Source organism: Dendrobates tinctorius, unplaced genomic scaffold (genome assembly GCF_039654945.1).
Source record: "Dendrobates tinctorius isolate UK_male_01 unplaced genomic scaffold, ASM3965494v1 ptg000032l, whole genome shotgun sequence".
NCBI lineage: Eukaryota > Metazoa > Chordata > Amphibia > Anura > Dendrobatidae > Dendrobates > Dendrobates tinctorius.
This window is the reverse complement of record NW_027361700.1, coordinates 40,598,575-40,604,324: the sequence shown is the minus strand read 5'-3', so window position 1 is coordinate 40,604,324 and position 5,750 is coordinate 40,598,575. Positions and strand designations below refer to the sequence as shown.

Below are 5,750 nucleotides of genomic sequence, written 5' to 3'. Positions count from 1 at the left end.
GTGGGTCTGGGAAGACCATCCAACTCTGGTGTGCGTGTGAGAGAAACCTTTACTATTTTATGAGTCCCGAAGGCGCCGTGCATTGGCAATACTCCTGTGCTGGAGTTGGGCAGCCTGACCAGCAGTGAAAGATGGAAGAACAGAGTGTCACAAAGGACCACAAGTAATATGTAAATGTTTCCAAAAAAAAAAAATATGTTGTGTTAATCAATAAAAAAAAGTGTGATTCTTATTGCCGGTGTGTGATTGCTTTCTTGTAACAAATTTTCATTCTTACAATTTTCATTCTTCCAAGGCTTCACACTGTACAGTGGCTAGAAATCCTACAATTCCTGCTCCATCTACCATCACTTTGATCCTCCATCCCATAGTCCTGTGATACTCGACCCATGACAGTTAATGGATTTTGTATAAGACGTCTACCCAAAAAAAACAAAACCAAATTGGAAATAAATTGTTGTTTTATTTTGAAAAAAATATATAAATTCAAGGTCATTGTTGGCATATCAAAACAGAAATACACCAAAATATTATTGTATTGTAACAACAACAAACCAGACATTTTGAGTCAACAACAACTTTTTTGGGATAATTCTGTGGAATCTGACAAGGTGTTATAAATGGACACCATGTCTAGTTAATGTAAACAATATTATGGTGAGCATTGAAAAATTATGGCAAATACTGGTACTCAGGGGTATAGGGATAGTTTGCCTGGGAGCTGCCTGAGTCACACTGGCTATAGTAATTTTGGTTGGTAATTGGTGGCCTGTACTCCACTGTTCGCTGCTGTTGGGTGGGTGGTGTTGGGCGGAACAGGCCAAAAATGCCCATTAAGATATTGTTATAGGAAGCTATGGGAGCAGGGTCCTGTAAAGCAGTGAGTGACATCTGCACCATGGTCATTAGGATGGATTGCCTCTCCGGTGTCAGTGCTCTAGTTTTATTGGCTATTGTCATCCCAAAGAAATCAAACTCATCCTCAGTGGTCGTTTTTCTAATCAAATCCAGTGTTTCAGATGTTGCCTTCAAGGTGGTGTCCAGTTGTTTTTTTTTTTTTTTTTTGGCTCTCCAGACACCGGCAAGGCAGGATTTTTGGGTACACTAGTTTCTGAGGAACCTGATGGTTCATCAGCTGCAGAAACAGATGTTCCTGCAGCTGATGAAGATGGGGCTCCATCAGAAGGGGTGTCAGTACATGGTGCCAAGATGTCACCTGCTTCAACGGACCCTGCTCCTTCTTCTGAATCTTCAACTTGTGGAAGTATGTTCCCTTGAGTGCTGTTGAGAGAAAAAAATGACAAAATTATTAATCAACTACAAAAAATCTTTTTGAAAACTGCGGTGCCCCATTTTGCATAGCATGATGATAACGCATGTTTGTATTGTACGCATTTGTAATCAACGCATGCTACCAATACATTGTGCGACTTATCTTTGCTGACAATCATCGCCAACGAATGCCAGATAAATAAACATGCTGTATTGTGATAAGCTGCGCCACATGTGTGAATTTTTGGTTGCTTCACAAGTGCTTTATTACGCATAGTGAAGATGTACATTAGAGACCAAAAGTTGTGGCACATCTTCTCATTCAAAGAGTTTTATGTGTTTTCATCATAACGCAAATTGTGGAATCACTATGAAGGCCTAAAAAGTATAAAATTACAAAGGTGACCGGATGGACTTGACATGCTTGGTTTACACCGTGTAGCATGGAGGAGGAGGTGTGATGGTGTGGGGGTGCTTTGCTGGTGACACTGTTGGGGATTTTGTCTAAATTTATCGCATACTGAACCAGCATGGCTACCACAGCATCTTGCATCGGCATGCTATTCCATCCCGTTTGCGTTTAGTTGGACCATATTTTTTTTCTAAACAGGACAATGACCCCCAAACACACCTCCAGGCTAGGTAAGGGCTATTTGACCAAGAAGGAGAGTGATGTGGTGCTACGCCACATGACCTGGTCACCAGACCAAAAACCCTATGGAGATGGTTTGGGGTGAGGTGGACCCGCAGAGTGAAGGCAAAAGGCCTAACAAGTGCTAAGCATCTGTGGGAACTCCTTCAAGACTGGTGGAAGACCATTTCCAAGAACTAACTAGAATCAGGAGTGTGCAAAGCATTTAATAAAAGTAAAAGATGGCTACTTTTGAAGAACCTAGAAGTAATGTAAATAGAATGGGAAGTTGTGTAGATTTTTTTTTTTGGGTGAACTTACCTTCGCAATGTGTGGCTTGATATCAAAAATTGAAGCTCTGTAAAGTATGGGAATGTTCGGCTGGTTGGGGATGCTCCACTTTTTTGGCAGCTGGCAAGGAATTTGTTGAATCGGTCCCAAACAGAACGCCATCACATCATTTTCTAAAAAACAAAGTCAACGCAATTTTTACAATCTTTATTGCTTTCTTAACACGTGATACAAAAAATGATCCAGAAAAATTTATTTACCAATTTGAGACTGTGTTGCTTTTGGCAAGGCATGCCAGTCAGGGTACATATCACAGAAAATTTTACACCAGCATCGATCCTGTGCCCACGGTCTTTGTACAGACTGTCTGCGGGGTCCCAAAGCGCTGGGAAATCATGCACCTACAAACAAACGGAAAATGGAATTAGGTAATATATCATTTACACTAATAAAAAACAAAAAAGCATACATTTCCATATAAGCCCTACCCATGGCCTAACCATAATCACATCCCTAACCCAAACTAAACCTAATCCCCACACATGATTTTATTTTTAACAGAATGTGTTAAAAATCATGTAATTTTTTAGGTAGTTTGCAGTTTTGTTTTTTTTTAGCCCAAGTAAAATGTTAAACAAATAATTTTGGTAGTGAGCACCGATATTGTTTGGCTATAAATACTAGCCAGACCGCAGCGGCTTCATATTTATAGAATGTGAAGGGGTTAATACCCATGGCCTTTTCCTAGGCTATGGATATCATCCCGCAGTTGTCTACGTATCCTTTCTGCCTGTAAACTTGAGTGTAGACGCAACGTCGCCCCTATATTTTAGGGCAAGAAAGACAAAACAGACAACTGAGGGATGGTAAATGGAGCCTGGGTTGGAGTTAATAAACACGGCCTCTTTCTAGGCTCTGATTGCCCGCAGTTGTATGCGTATCTTTTCTGGCTGTAAAATTCAGGTGAGGACAAAAAACCATTTGACGTGGGGTCCCTCTAATTTTTCGGGGCAGAAAGCCTAAGCAGACAGCTGCGGCCTAATATCACAAGCCAGGGAAAGGGGATTTCTGCATAGCTTATCTGTCTCTAAATAAAGTGACCAAAAATCCAAATAATGACATGGTGGTCCCCCCATATTTTAGGGCCCCAAAGCCTACGCAGCCCCTGTCTGCGTAGGCTTTGGGGCCCTAAAATATGGGGGTACCACCACCACGTCATAATTTTTTTTTTTTGTAGAGCCAGATAAGCTATGCAGAAATCCTCTTTCCCTGGCTTGTGATATTAGGCCGCAGCTGTCTGCTTAGGCTTTCTGCCCCTAAAATATAGGGGCACCCCCACGGCACTATTAGTTGTTTTGAGGCCCTTTTTTTCTAGCCAGAAAAGCAAAGCAGACAGCAGCGGCCTGATATGTACCACCTGGGAAGGGGATAATATCCATGTCCCCTTTCCCAGGCTATGAATATCAGCCTGCAGCTTCATTGACTCCGGTAACCTCCTTTACGGCACTGCTGCGTGGGAAAGTTCACACGCAGCTATAGTGCCGTAAAGCGAGGTCCCGGAGCGCCCGAACAGCGGGAAACTCGGCGGTACACAGCAGGAGCACAGCTCCTGCTACTGTATCGCCCGAAAACAGCAGAGATCGCCGTGGGACACTATTTTTATCCCTATTTTCGTCGGACAGTATTTTTTTTTTTTTGGAATTTTTTTTTTTAACTTTATTAACCACCGAGGGGAGCGAGGGCTTCTGGGAACAAGATGGCTGGGCCTGCATGGTGAGTATATAGTATATGTTTTGTGTTGTATGTCATGTCTGTTACATGTATGTTTTATGTAATGTATGTAATATATGTTACATGTATGTTTCGTGTTTTGTTACGTGTTTAGCACTGTACAATTGTGCTCAGTTGCCGCGGGGCCTATTCTCCCATCCCATAGCCGGATGGGAGCTGCAGGCTGATGCGGCGATTGAGCACAATTGTGGCACTACTGGTGCATGGAGAGACACACAGACAGACACATACATACATACAAACATACATACATACCAAATCTATCAAACGTCCCACGCCCATCTCCATGCGCCGGTAGCTCTCCATCTTCCAGAAAATATGGTGGCTGCACACTACACTCCGCCCACACACTACACTTCCTCCCACATTACATAATTTCCCCACATTCTGCAGTCGTTTTTACACCCAAACCGCACGAAAAACCGCAGATTTTGTTATATCTGCGGTTTTTGCAGACTCAATGAAAGTCTATGGGTGCGGAACCGCTGTAGAACCGCACAAAGAATTGACATGCTGCGGAAAAAACCCCGCAGCATTTCCGCGCGGTTTTTTCCGCAGCATGTGCACAGCGGTTTTTGAATCTCATAGACTGCAATGGTACTGTACACCACAGCAGAAACTGCTGCGGTTCCGCAGGCTAAAAACCGCTGAGAAACCGCAGCAGAATCCGCAGCGTGTGCACACAGCCTAAGGGGACAAGCAGGGTGAGTTGAAATAACTATATACCATTATATATGCTGCAAAGATGAATGATAGAGGTTGGACACATGCAGGATTCAGTGAAGTTGCTGGAAATACTTAAATACCATTATATATGCTGCAAAGATGAATGATAGAGGTTGGACACGTGACTTTTTGTTTTAAAAAAGTGCAAAAAACAGACTGGATTCCAATGTTGGCTTCAAAGGCTTTCAGCCCCTTTAGGTAAAGAATTAACATGTCCGGTCAGTGACCGTAAGCGAGTTCTTAAAATTAGAGAGGAATTTATACATGTGTTTTAGAAGTCTGACTTATTTTTTATTAATAAGAATTAAATCTGCCCTTTAACTTAACTTCTGTCAGAAGTTCGGGAATTCACAGTAAAATACAATATACATATATTCAATAGTTGGAAATCTCCATCTGTGGTCAGTACTAAGTGACCTAATGTCAGAGACTCGTCCAGGCGGTGGTCGGGAACGGGTCTGGTTGACTTTCTTGTTTTTTTTTCCCTTTGACTAGGCATTTCTCTCACCCCCTCATCATGCCTGTCTGTCTCCTGGCTTCCCGCTCCACACTGTCTCATTTCCCCCTCCTTTGATGTCCTTAGCTTTAGGGACACATCAAACACTGTACGTGCTTCACATGAGTAGTAATTACAGTGACTGTCTCATTAAGTCTGGAGAAGAGGTAGGCAACTTGTGCCCCGCCAGCTGCTAGAGAACTACAAGTCCCATCAAGGCATGCTCAGGCTCGCAGTTTGTACAATTAAAGCCTTATGAGGAATTGTGCTAGGTTTGGGATAAAATTTCTGGCAAATGTAATACCAAATTACTTATATAGCAATTCCCCACTAGAAAATGACTCTACTATTACTTTCTTTAGCTGCAATTGTCTAAAAGGCCTCTAACCAAGAGCCAACTACTACAATGGCCCATGATGGATTAGGGGGGCCCTGTTTCAGAAGTTAAATTACAGTCCAGGAGCCCAATGTTACCTCTCTTCAAGTCGTCCTGCCCCACCATGAGTATTTAGATACAGGTCTAAGGCAGAGAACTTAATCGCT

The 5,750-nt window shown here is 42.6% G+C and overlaps 1 long non-coding RNA gene across 1 annotated transcript; it reads right to left on the bottom strand.

Moving 5' to 3' along the window:
* Positions 1 to 477: 477 nt before the first annotated feature.
* LOC141086700 (uncharacterized) lies at positions 478 to 2,584 on the bottom strand. Its single transcript, XR_012231645.1, has 3 exons — positions 2,455 to 2,584; positions 2,225 to 2,367; positions 478 to 1,281 (listed from the first exon to the last, which is right to left on the bottom strand). It is a non-coding gene; the product is annotated as an uncharacterized lncRNA (long non-coding RNA).
* Between the last annotated feature and the right edge of the window lie 3,166 nt (positions 2,585 to 5,750).